General features: G+C 46.9%; 1 protein-coding gene across 3 annotated transcripts in view; it reads left to right on the forward strand.

Moving 5' to 3' along the window:
* The window catches only part of Osbpl10 (oxysterol binding protein like 10), a 247453-nt gene that overhangs the window by 6435 nt on the left and 227189 nt on the right, over positions 1–13829 (forward strand). The window contains exon 1 of one of the 3 annotated variants that reach the window (XM_037208013.1): positions 9681–9771. The exons of the other annotated variants lie outside the window; for them this stretch is intronic. The gene's annotated coding sequence lies outside the window, so the exon portion shown is untranslated. Of the gene's footprint in view, positions 1–9680; positions 9772–13829 lie in introns of those variants that run through there. 3 annotated transcript variants of the gene reach the window in all.

The following is a 13829-nucleotide window of genomic DNA, read 5'->3' on the forward strand; positions in this document are numbered from 1 at the left end:
CTCCAGATGGACTGAGACTCCGTCTCAAAACATATAGGTAGAGGGGCCAATGAGGAAGCGAGGAGACGGTGTACTTTGATGAAGGCCCTTGTTGCATAAGGATGATGATACCGTAGAATCCACAGAAAGGTGGAAGGAGGGAACTGACTCCTGAAAGTTGTCCCCTGACCTGCAGATGTGTGACATCCCCAATAATAATGATAGGAACAACAATAACAACATATTAATATATGGAAGATGATAGAAGATGACACTGGACCTTGACTTCTGGTATACACACAGGCAAGTACACACGCACACATGCACACATGTTGTCACTTTACATACACCAAGTTGAAAAGCAACTGTCTCAGTTAGGGTTTCTATTGCTGTGAAGAGACACCATGACCACAGCAACTCTTATAAAGGAAAACATTTAATTGGGTGGCTTACAGTTTTAGAGGTTTAGTCCATTATCATCATGGTGGGACATGGCAGAGTGCAGGCAGACATGATGCTGGAGAAGAGCTGAGAGTTCCACATCTTGACCCGAAGGCAACAGGAAGTGGTCTGAGTGTCACACTGAGCAAAGCTTGAGCAAAGGAGACCCCAGAGCCCACCCCCACAGTGGCATATTTCCTCCAACAAGGCCACACCTACTCCAACAAAGCCACACCTTCTAATAATGCCACTCCCTATGAGCTTATGGGGGCCAATTACATTCAAACCACCACAGTGAGCTATGTTAGTCTTGGCTTTTCATTATGGGGGTGTTCTAAGTTGAAAGATCTGTAGGGAGCCTTTTGGAAAATGTGCGTGGGACTGGGGACCCTGCTGGCCTGCACTTGGGGAAGCAGAGTGGATGAAGGGACATAGATGACTTCCAACTTGTCTCTGTTGTTATCATTCTGTCAAGGTGTTGGCCTGATGTTAGCAGGCTGTGAAAACCACCCTCTCCCTCCGCCCCCCGGAGACAGTCTGGGCAGAATCAAGGAAACCTTCAAAGTGTAGTGTAAACTGGTGACATATCCTTCAGACCTCCTCCTCTTTGCAGGTAATGTGACTTGGCAGGATGTTTACACCCCAAATATTTATTGAGCACCTTTTGTGTGTGTGACAAGTGCCACATGAGGGGCAGGAGGTATAGTTTAGGCCTTGCCTTAGGGAGCTGACAGTCCTTACTAAGAGAAGCCATTTGTTTGTAAGGAGCCTGAGAGGAAAGAATATAGGCAGTATGGCCTCCATAGCAACTAACTGTGCAACCTCTATCATTGTAAGCAAGTGGTGAGACTGTGTTCTAATAAAACTTTATTAGCAAACAGACGGTGAGTCACACTGGGACCCTTCATCCCTTATGCAAGTTGTCGATGCAGCTGAGTGTAGTGGCTCTGAACTGCTCGTGTGACCTTTAGCTTTCCTGTGAGTCTGTCCCCTTTACTTATTTCTTCAAAAGTGCATTATTACTATGTATGGGCATGCTTGTGCCACGGTGCATGTGCAGAGGTCAGAGGGTACCTTTATGGGCTGGATTTTCTTCCAACTTTATGCAGGTTCTGGGGCTTGCACTCAGAGAGCCAGGCTTTCACATCCTTTACCTGCTGAGCCACCTTGCTGCCCCCATCTCTCTCTCTCTCTCTCTCTCTCTCTCTCTCTCTCTTTCTGCCCAGGATGGCCTCAAATTTGCTATGTAGCAGAGTGTGACCTTGAATTTTTATCCATCACCTCCCAAGTTAGTAGTAGTAAAAGTAACTCATTCATTTATTTTTATTTATTTATTTATTTATTTATTATTTATTTATTTTTTATTCATTCATTCTTTTATTTACTTTTTGAGATGGTGTCTCTCTGTGTAGCTCAGTTTTTATCTATCTATGTATCTATCTATCTATCTATCATCTTTCTATTTATTTATTGGAGATGGTGTCTCACTATGTAGCTCAGGCCCGGAACTCACTATGTAGACCAGAATGGCCTCAAGTTTGCTGTGATCCTCCTGCCTCAGCCTTCCAAGTGCTGAGAGCCCAGACATGCTTGCCTGGGTCTGTTCTCAATCTGTGAAATGGGGACAGTACAGTGTCTGTTATAGGGATATTGGGATCTGAATTAGTTTCCTTCCCTGTTGCTTTGACAACATGCCTGACTAAAGCGAATTAAGCATGGAAGGATTTATTCGAGCTTGTGGTTCAAGGGATGCAGTCCATCATGCCATGGTCAGCATGCTGGCAGGATTGAGAGGATGTGGGTTACATTGCATCTGTGGGTCAGGAAGCCGAGAGTAAACAGGAAGTGAGCTGGGCTATCAAACCTCAAGTCCCACCGCCCAATGACATACTTCCTTCAGTGAGGCTCCACCCCCTAAAGGCTCCACAACCTTCCCAAACAGTGCCACCAGCTGGGGAGCAAGTGTGCAAGCACACACGTCTGTGGGGACTGTGATGATTAACTTGGGCAGCTCAGCAGGCTCTGGACTCACCTGGGAGGGAGTCTCAGTCGGGAATTGCCTAGGTTGTTAGTGGGTGGGTGTACCAGTGATGGATTTTCTTCATGGGGTTCATTGAGGTGGGAAGACCACTCTGATTGTGAGCAGCGCCATTTCCTGGGCTCGGCCCTGGGCTGAATAAAACAGAGAGAGTGAGCCACGCATCACCATCCAGTGCTCTGGGCTTCTCTGCTTGGGGTGCTGTGTGACCAGCCACCTTAGCTCCCGTGGCTGTGACCCTCGGCTGTGATGCTGTAACCTCCCTCTCCCTTCAGTCGTTTTTTCCAGGGGATGGCACACAGCACGGGGAGGTAGCTGAGACAGGGGTGTTTGAGGTTCAAACCTCAGCAGGCTCCATGGGAAAGCCGTGAATAGAGGAGTCAGGGAGACGCAGCTGGCGAGAGCAGCAGCCTGGCCTCGGGGTGGAGGGGCCGGAGACAGCTAAGGAGGACTTGAGAGTCAGAGGACCCCTTGCTGAGGACGGCCCAGAGGAGGGCTCTCCTGGGAGGGAGCTTAGTGAGGACATTGGCTTGGAGGAGTGGAGGAAGACAGGGCTTCAGTAGGCCTGGAAGGTAGGGTGTGTATGGACCCAGGCTAGAGAGGAGACGGTAGACAGGTTTGAAAAGCTGTTCTTTCCTGGGGGCACTCCAGACCACAGATGTGAAATGCTTACATTGGCACAAGGCAGACACTAGCCTTGGAACAATTTATAAATACACTGCCCAATTTTGTCCTTCAAACAAATGGGGGTGTGCACAGCACAGACCAACGCATCTCCCTCTTCCTTAGCTGCAGAACCCAATTAAGCATTCTTGCACGTGTGTCTTTACTTTGTGTGTATGTGTGTGGGCACACCTGCCATGGTGCTCCCGAGGAGGTCGGAGGACGACTCATGGATGCCAGGTCTCTCCTTGCACACCGTAGGTCCCAGGAATCAAACTCAGTCTTCAGGCTTGGTGGCAAGTGCCTTTTCATCCTCTGAGCCGCCTTTGGCTCTAACCCTTGTATTCTGGGCATCAGCAAGTGTTTATAGGGTAATTCCTGGATCTTTTTCTGTCCCCTCCTGCTTTTTCATTTCCTGTGAGAACGGAGCCATGACAGGAAGAACTAGTAAGCAGACACGATGGCGGGAACCCTAGCAGCCATGTCGAATTTGAGATAACCTGGATGGAGGCCAGAAGAGACATGGCCTCCAAGGACTTCGTGTTTCAGAGCCTCTTCACAGATTACTCTTTAGAATTTCATGAGTAGGAGGAGGGAGCTTCTTTGGTAAGCCCCTATTCAGATTCAGCTCTAACCTTCCATCTTGAAGATGTAGGTAGCATCCCATGTTACAGATAAAGAACCTGAGAAAGTGGTACACGTGTCCAGTTGATGATGTGAAGTCTAGATTTGTGTGTCTTCTTTTCTTTTGATTTTAAACATTTGTTAATTTTTATTTTATGCACATGAGTGTTTGCCTGCATGTATGTATGTGCAGTGCCTGAGGAGGCCAGAAGAGGGCGTCTGATTCCCAGGAACTGGAGTTACAGACAGTTGTAGGCTGCTATGTGGGTGCTGGGAACTGCATCCAGGTCCTCTGTAAGAGCAGCCAGTGCTCTGAGCCATTTCTCTGGCTCCCTGGAATGTGTTTTCTTTCCTCTGCTCTTGGATGAACTCTTGGAGGTTCATCCTTTCATTTTCTAGATTTGGTCCCAGGTTTTGCCTCAGGCTAGACCAGCTGTAGCTCATTCCTTTCAGGATAATCCTATTCTCTTCTCCCCTGCTCCTGGTCTGCGCCTGTCCTCTTCCTAGGTGTGTTCTTCAGGAAGAAGCAAGCTGTGAGTTTTAACTAGATATTTTGATCTTAGGGCCCTTTCTGTGAGTGGGTGGTTGGAAACTCTACAGCGTAGGTATTGTAGGTTTGTAGTTTTCTCCTTAGGTGACCTTGCCAGCTCTTGCTCATGCTGGCTGGTCCTCTGTAACCTTGTGTGCCTGCCTGGTACTTTCGGTCCTTTTTAGGTTGAGGGGGGCATTTGGCCTGCAAGAACTGATAGGTAGAATAAAAAAAAATTATTTTTACTTTTTATGTGTATGAGTGTTTTGCTTGTATGTATGTATGTATGTATGTATGTATGTGTACTGTGTGCATGCCTGGGCCTGCAGAGGTCAGAAGAAGGTGTCTGATCTTCTGGAAGGGTGGTTGTAAGCCACCAGATGGGTGCTGGGCATGGAACCTAGGTCCCACAAGAGCAGTTGGTGCTTTAACTGCTAACATCTCTCCACCAACGCCCTTTTTTTGAGGCAAAGTCTCACTTTGTAGACCAGGTCATAGTTAGTTTTTGTCACTCTGACACAAACAGACACTCTGGGGAAGAGGAACTCTAATGGAGGAATTGCCTCCATTAGACTGGCCTGTGATTATTTCCGTGGGACATTTTCTTGATGGCTGATTGATGTGGGAGGCCCCAGCACACAGTGGGTGGGACCACCTCTGGGCAGGGGTCTATAAGAAAGCAGGCTGTGCAAGCCACGGGGAGCAAACCAGTAAGCAGCACTCCTCCATGGCCTCTGCTTCAGCTCCTGCCTCCACGTTCCTGCCTTGACTTCCCTGATGATGCCAAATAAACGCTTTCCTCCCAGCTGCTTCTATTCAGAGTTTTATCACAGCAACAGCAAGCAAACATTTTTCTCGTGCCTTGAAAATGGGCCCCAGGAGCTGGGATGGGACCTGGCTGGCCTAGCATGCTTCAGACTCTGGCTTTGATCCCTAGCACTGAACAAACTGTCTGTGGTGGTGCTCACTTGTAATCCTAGCACTCTGAAGATTGAGGCAGGGGGATCAAAAATTCAAAACCATCCGACTGGGTACAGTGGTGTACATCTTTAATCCCAGTACTGGGGAGGGAGGTGGAGGCTGGTATATCTTTGAGTTTTTGAGTTTAAGGCCACTCTGATCTGCATAGTGAGTTTCAGGTCAGCCAGAGATGCATAGTGAGATATTGTCTTAAAAAAAATCAGAAAGCAGTTAGGGATGTGACTTAGTTGAGGTTTGCCTAGCAAGCACAGGGCCGTGTGTTCTCCTCTCAACACTGCATACACCAGGTATGGTACAACACTTGGGAGGTAGAATCAGGAGGGTCAGGAGTTCAAGGCTAGCCTGGGCCACAGGAGACTCTGTCTAAACAACAGAAGAGGCCAGAAAGCACAACGCCATTTTGTGGAGAGAACACTGTGGGGGCCATGGTAGTTTTCACTCTGCTGGTGTGGTAAAATAGTCTGACCGAGCACCTTGGAGGGGCTCTCGGGTCAGTCTCCAGCATGTGGGGGATGTGCTGGTTACGGTAACTTGAAGTAGCTGGTCACAGGGCACCCACTGTCTGAGGAAACAGCCAGTGTGGATGCGTCCTAGTGCTCTCTCCATGTACACTGTAGGACCCTGCCCAGGGTGTGGGAAGTTAAGTTGGCTCTTCCCACACTAGTGAGCATAGTCTAGATAATCCCTACGGGGCTGCCCACAGTTCATATCCCACGTGATTCTAGATTCTGTCAAGTGACGAGTCTCACCGACCATCACTATGGTTTCTTAGTCTCTTTGTGGTCACTTTATCACCCTGACTAATGCAGACCTTCCTCCTCCTGAGCAGTTGGCAGCTGATTCCTTGGTCCAAAGGGCATTGTGGTAACAGTCATCGTTAACTCAGGGGTGGGTGACATGTGACTTAGATTGTTTTGTTAACTGTCAGTTTTCAGGGTTGCTCTTGGAGTGAGCTGAATCCAGAGCATGCCGTTAAAAGCTAAAACTTTAGGAGTTTTTGTTTCTAGGTAACTCTACCAGAGAAAATAAGGACCCTTTTTGTTGTTGTTGTTTTGCTTTTGTGTGGTTTTTCGAGATAGGGTTTCTCTGTGCAGCTCTGGCTGTCCTGGAACTCCCTCTGTAGACCAGGCTGGCCTTGAACTCACAGAGATCCTTCTGCCTCTGACTCCTGAGTGCTGGGATTAAAGGCAAGTGCCACCATGTCCTGCACATGACTCTCTTAAAGCTGAAAAAAAAAAGTCTGTCTTGCTGGCTGGTGGGTGCATGGCGAACTTACCCAAATCATGCAGCCCTGAACCTCACTGTTTTTTGTCTTTTATGTGCAAAAAACCACATCCCAACTGATACCCTTTGGTTAGCAAGAGCAGTTAGTGAGAAGTTAAACTATACAAGCCAAAAAGCAAGGTTAGTTCCTTTCGAGACTTTCCTGGATCCTGGAACTGTGGACTAGGTCTTTGATGCACTAGGTCTTTTTTCCTGTTTTTGGTAGATGTTGGGGCCTACATGCTGGGTTTTAAGGTCACATTGTGCCTCCAACATGGTGTCAGTTGTGCTAAGGTCTAGGAGCTGATAAATTTATTTTTTCTCTTGCTCAATAACAGGACAGATATATTTATTTATTATTTCATTGATTGATTGATTGATTGTGGGTGGGTGGGTGGGGCAGAAAGGTGAGTTTCTGGAAACCTTTTAGGCAAAGCAAGAGAAATAGAGGGGGTCTGTGAGATCTGTTGAAGTCTGAAGCTGTATTTTTTGTCTTTTTCTTCTCTTTTGGAGATAGGAGCTCATGTAGCCCAGGCTGGCTTCAAATTCTCTGTAGCTGAAGATGACCGTGAACTTCGGTCCACTTCTTTTCTAGGTAAAAGCAGAGTATGAGCTAAGTTGGACCCAGTGAGATAGCATCTCTTCATGTCACAGGGCTGTCTGAATTTCTGTCGCCGAGAGCTCCCCTTCTTAATTTCCTGCCTGTAGTGTGATTGATGTTTTCATGTTTTTTGTTCATTTTATTTATTTATTTCTTGACAGTGTCTCCTGATGACCTTGAACTCTGAGCTTCTCGCCTGCATCTCTTAGGTGCTGGAATTGCAAGTGTGGCTGTTTCTTGGCTTCAGACTTTAGATTTTTCTGTGTTACAGCTAAAGTAACTTTGGACCTGACACTTGATGTCCGTGGAAGTGACTCTGACCAATGACATTTATATAAGATTCATAGCTTGGATAATAGCATCGTGTTGGTGTTGATTACTCGGCTTTGCTACCTGTACATTGAAGTATCAAGGGGCAGAGGGGTGTTGTGTCCACGCAGATTCCAAAGGAGTTAAAGAATGAATGGGGGTTGGGTGGGGAGGGCTGGGTAAAGTGGCCCGAGTTTGATCCCCAGCATTCATCTCAAAAAACTGGGCGTGGGGGCTGGAGAGAAGTCTTAGCCCCTAAGAACACTCGTTGCTCTCCCAAAGGACCTGGGTTCAATTCCCAACACCCACATGGCAGCTCACAACTGTCAAAAAACCCTAGGGTTTATTGACAGAGATGTCCTCTTCTGACCTCCGAGGGCACCAGGCACACATGTGGTACACAGTCATACATGTGAGCAAAACATTCATACACACATACAATTAAAACAATTTAAACTGCCCATGGTGGCGGGTGCCTGTAACTCCCCATGCCGCAGTGTCAGGGGCATGTGTATCCTGGAACTTGCTAGCCAGATGGTCCAGCTGAATCTGCAAGCTCCCAGTGCACTGTCTCAAAAATAAGGTAAGGCATGATTAAAAAAAAAAAAAAAAAAGACATCTGGCATAAACTTCTGGTTTCTATCCATGCACACATGGGCAATTACACTCACATACACATGCATACACCACACACACACACACACACACACACACACACACACACACACACACAAATCCCATACATTCACATATGTATATAAAATGATTAATCAACTAGTAAAAAGTCAATAATTCATTAGTAGTAAATAGCTCTTTGGTGGCAGTACCTTATTGATAGGACACTTATCTGGCATGTGTGAAGCCATGGGTTCAACCAACCCCCAGTACAACAAAAAGAAAAGAAAAACATCAAAAGTAGGGGGTAATGTGGCTCAGTGGGTAGTGTGTTTGCATCCAGGGCATCAGGCCGTTTCTTTCTCAGCATCACATAAATTAGGCGGCATGCTTATGCCAAGCACTTGGGAAGTAGAGGTAGGGAGGATCAGGAGTTCAAGGTCATCCTTGGCTATGTAGCAAGTTTGAGGCTAGCCTGGGATAGCCGAGACTATCTTACCCTTCCAAACAGATAAACACATAGGTCTTTGTAGTCTGGTAACATCTATGTAAACTTGAAATAACATTGAATCTATTACGTTGGATCTATTAAAAAAACAAACAGCTGGCTGGGCATGGTGGCCCATGCTTTTAATCCCAGCATTTGGGAGGCAGAGGCAGGCGGATCTCTGTGAGTTCAAGGCCAGCCTGGTCTACAGAGTGAGTTCCAGGACAGCCAGGGCTATGCCATGGGAGTATGCAGCAAATTCCTGGTTGAATCTGAAGTCTATCTTACAAAATTATCCAGTTTGCCTTAAGTCTGTCAGGAGTGTCCAGCCTTTTGGCTTCTCTGGGCCACAGTGGAGGAAGAATTATCTGGGGCCGTGTATCATACAAACCACTGATGCGAGCTGATGAGCATACACAAACACAAGACTATCTGTGCATAATTTTTGAGGCCTTGCCCACCACTGTCTTCACATGATAGGGGTGAGACACCTGGAATCTTCTTCAGTGGCCATGGAAGCAGCCATGCCCCAGCCTATCCAGCCGGGCTTGGAGATGCCCAGTGTGGTCCTGGTGACTGAGACATCCAGATCAGGGTACAAGGAATCAGGCCGAATTTGTTAGCGCCTGCAAGCAATTGTGCATTAAACTAGGTGAAGCAAGCTCATTTGCTGCTTAGGAAAGGGCCATTAAGCCCTGGGGAGCTTTGTGCGTTCATCCCTCCCCTGTTAGTTGTGAGATTATATAACCAGCAAGCGCTTTCATTGGCAAATGGGATGAAATGGTAAGCACATTGCTTGTCTTTCCCCAATTGTGACAGGAAAATTAGAGTGAGTTGCTATTCATAAGCACTCCAAAATCCACTCTCTCCCCCTTCCCCGTCTCTGTGCGTGTATCCTGTGTGTGAGAGTGTAAGGGGCACACATGTGGCGATAAAGAGGACAGCTTGTGAGAGCAGGTTCTCTCCTTTCATCGTGTGGGCCCCAGGGATTGAACTCACGCCGCCAGACTCTACACACTGAGCTGTTTTACTGTCTTGAAAAGCACGCTGTGCAGTTTCGTGATCCAGCTCTGCCCCCTGGAATTGTGATGCTTGTCTTAGAATGGCCTGTGGAATAGAAGGCCGATGGAATGTGGCTTTGGAATGTTCCAGGGAAGACGGGCCAGTTTCTAAGCAGTGCCTGTGGACCCTGGGTGACCCTGCTCCGACAGGACTGTAGGATGAAGACCTCGGGGCTTGAGGTCAGTTCAAGGACTCACTTCTACGTTAAACTGGCAGATGCTCCAAGCCAGACCTCTGTTTGAATGCTTCTTGGAGTTGAAAGTTCACGGGAGTGATTTCACCGCTTACAAGGAATTGGCTCTTTGTGCATGTACGTGTATTCTTGTGTGTATGTGTGTGTGTGTGTGTGTGTGTGTGTGTACATGTGGAGGATAAAGGTTAACATTGAGTATCATTCCTCAAGTGCCCCTTACTTTATTTTTGAAGACAGGGTCCCATTACTGGCCTGGAGCTCACCAATCAGCGTAGGCTGACTGGCCTGTGAGCCCCAGAAGCCTCCTGTTTTCACCTCCCCGTGACTGGAATGACAAGTGTTTATCACCATACCTGACTTTTTTTTTTTTTTTTTTTTTAATGGGATGTGATGGCTAGCCTTGATTTTCAACTTGACACAAGCTAGAATCGCTTGTGAGGAGACTTTTTTTTTTTTTGGTTTTTCGAGATAGGGCTTCTCTGTGTGGCTTTGTGCCTTTCCTAGATCTCGCTCTATAGACCAGGCTGGCCTTGAACTCACAGAGATCCGCCTGCCTCTGCCTCCCGAGTGCTGGGATTAAAGGCGTGCACCACCACAGCCTGGCGTGAGGAGACTCTTGATGAGGGACTGTCATTGGTGGGCTGGGTAAGTTTGTGCGGGATTGTTTCAGTTCAGTTAGCTGACGTGGGAAGGCCCGCCCACTGTGGGCAGCACTGCTCCCTTGGCCTGGAGTCCTGAACTGTGTAAGACAGAGAACATGAGCTGAGCAAAAGCAAGTGGGCATGCGTGCATCCGTTGCTCTTGCGTGTGGATTAAATGTGCCCAGCGGTCTCAAGCTGTGGTTCTCCAGTGATGGACTGAATTGGATAGAATGGGTGGAATTGTGAGCTGAGATAAACCCTTCTCCTCTGGATAGAATGGGTGGAACTGTGAGCTGAGATAAACCCTTCTCCTCCGAGTGGCTTTTTGCCAGGTTGTTTTATCACGGCCACAGAAACGTAACCAGAACACGTGGATTCTGGGAATCAAACTCAGCTTCTCAGGCTTGAGGGACAAGCACTTTACTGACTGAGCTGCCCCTCCAGTTTGCTCTTTCTATTAAGAATCAGAGTCCTTCTGTGTGCTTTGATCTGTCGGCCATTCCCTCCTCATACACCTGGCCAGTGGCTTTCGTACTCATCAGGCAGAGGTCAGCACTCAGAGTTCTTCCCCTTGACTGATCACAGGTTGCCGCTCTGAAAGGACCAGGTGTCTCTTCCTTGTTTTACAGCCCTGATGAGCAGCAAGGTCATAGCCTTGACTCTTGTGTGTCCTGAGACATGACTCTTAGTTTTCATCCTGGCCTCCAAGACTTGTAGTGAGAGAATACAAAGACCAGGCTAGGGAAGACTCAAGCAGAAGACATCCACGTTTGCCCAGTGATGGGATTTTCCTCACCCTTCTGTGAATGGCTGGCCTGGCTCTGTCCATACAGGCTCATTGGGTGAAGGAAGTATAGCATCCTGCCATCTTCAGGCAGAGATGGAAAGATGCAGGGCTCTCAGTGAACTTTACGTTACTGTGGTGTCTTATTTGTGAGATGGGGCTAATGTAACCCCCTTCCTTAGGTTACCTGGAGGATCCAGTTAGGTCAGTCAGTGATTGTAAGGTTTGGAGGCTAGTGCCTGGGTCAGTGAGTGTTGAAGAAAGAAAATAGAGGCTGGAGAGATGGCTCAGTGCTTAAGAACACTTGCTGCTCTTCCATAGGACCAGGACTCAGTTCCTAGCACATGCATGACAGCTCACCACCTGGAACTCAAGTTCTGGGGGATTCTGATGCCCTCTTCTGGCCTCCAAGAGCACTGCACACACATGGTGCACATACACATACACAGGCGAAACACCCATGCACATAAAATAAAAATAAAAAAAAATCTCAAAAAAAGAGAAAGAAAATAAAGCTTTTATTAGGTGAGGTAATACATGGCTTTAATCTTAGTATTTGGGAGGCAGAGGCAGGTAGAATGCTGTGAGTTCAAAGGTCAGACTGAGTTCAAAGGGCATACATAGTGAGTTCTAGGACAGCCAGGACAACATAATGAGATTTCTCTTAAAAAAAGAAAGACAGAAAGAGAGAAAGAAAAAAAGTATCAGTATGGACTATCTGCATTCCCATGAGAACTGGGAAAAAAAAAACCCAAAACATCTCAGAGTGCTTTTTTTTCTTCTTCTTCTTATTTTTTTTTTGGACAGAGTTTCATGTAGTTCAGGCTTGTTTCCAACTTGTCATGTAGCCAAAGATGACCTTGAACTTCTGATCCTCCTGCCTCTACTTCCCTGATGCTGGGATTTGAACTTAGGACTCCAAGCATGCTTGACAAGCACGACATTGACTGACTTACATTCCCAGCCTCTCTATCCTGTGTTTTATCATCCAGGTTTGTTTGGCTGTGGCTGTCATCTCATGGAATGTCTTACTGTCTCAGGGGCCACAGCTTAAATTTTTAGGATGTCCATAGTAACATCTTAACCTCTGATTTAAATAAATTGGTCTCAGGGCCGGAGAGATGGCTCAGTGGTTAAGAAATTGGCTGCTCTTTCAGAGGATCAGGGATCAATTCCCAGCATCCACATGACTGCTCACAACTATCTGTAACTCCAGTTCCAGGGGATCCAACACCTTCACACAGACATACATACCGGAAAAACACCAAATGCACATAAAATAATAATAAATAAACTATTAAAAACAAATTGGTCTCTTCAGAGATGACTCCTCTATTTTCTAACACTCTCGTGAACAGTCTAGTCACTCCCCATTTTCTTCAGCACTTGCTATTGCTATCGTGGCTTTTTAAAAAAAAAATTAGCTATTTTCATTTGTAAATAGCTAATGATGTTGGACATCATTCAGGATGGTCTTGAACTCCTGATCCTCTTGCTTCAACCTCCCAAGTGCTGGTATTATAGGTGCATACCACCAAGAACAGTTTATTCGGTGTTGGGGATTGAACCCAGGAAATCATGCATGCTAGGGCAAGCAACTCCATCAACTGAGTACATTCCCTAGCCTTGAACTAGATTTGAATCAGGTTGTTTCTTTCTGATATTTTTAGTATACTTTATGTATTTATGCAAACATGAAGAGGTCAGAGGACAGTCTTCAGGAGCCAGTGCTCTCCTTTCATGAGTTCCAGGAATCAGACTCGGACTGTGGGACTTGGTGGCTCTCGCCATTACCTGCTGGGCCACCTGGCCAGCCCCACATTGTTTGCTTACCTTTTGGTTTTGTGAGCTTTATTTATTTATTGGAATGTTTGTTTTTATTTATGTGTCTGTGTGTGCATATGTGTGTGTGTGTATATACCCTTGGAGGCCAGAAGAGAACGTTGGTTTCACTGGAGCTGGAATTGTAAGGCAACTGTGAGGCATTGGGTGTGGGTGCTGTATTGGCGAAATTATTAAGGCCACTCCACGTAGTTAAAAGGAAGATTTATTTAGTGGGTGACTTACAAATGAAGGGATAGGTAGATCGCGGGGGTCTGGGGAAGGTGTATCTCAGTCCAGCGTGTTCTTTGGAGCTCTGCTCAGTCAACCTCCACCATCTAGGGTCCAGGAACAGAGAGAGCGCCCGCCCATCTAGGTCTCGGGTCTCCAGATGCCTCCCTTGGCCCCGCCTCGTAGGCGTGACAGTTGCCAGAGTCTCAATGGGGGTTGGAACTTCCAGATCCAAGCTGGAATGGCTATCCACTACAGTGCTGGGAATTGAACATAGGTTCTCTGTAAGAATAGCAAGCACTCTTAACTACTGAACTGTCTTTCTAGCTTCTTGAGAACCTGATACTAGTATAAAGCTGAGTACTGAGTGCTAAGCATTGAAAGTACTTCATGCTTTTTTTCCCCTTTTGAGGTGTGTGTGTGTGTGTGTGTGTGTGTGTGTGTGTGTGTGTGTGTATGATAAACATTTGTGCTCATGCATGCACAGGCCAGAGGAGAATGCTGGTTCTCTCTGCCTTATTCCCGTGAATCTCTTGGTCTCTCACTGAACCTGGATCTCGGTTTCAG

This window comes from Peromyscus leucopus, chromosome 7 (assembly GCF_004664715.2).
Source record: "Peromyscus leucopus breed LL Stock chromosome 7, UCI_PerLeu_2.1, whole genome shotgun sequence".
Taxonomy (NCBI): Eukaryota; Metazoa; Chordata; class Mammalia; order Rodentia; family Cricetidae; genus Peromyscus; species Peromyscus leucopus.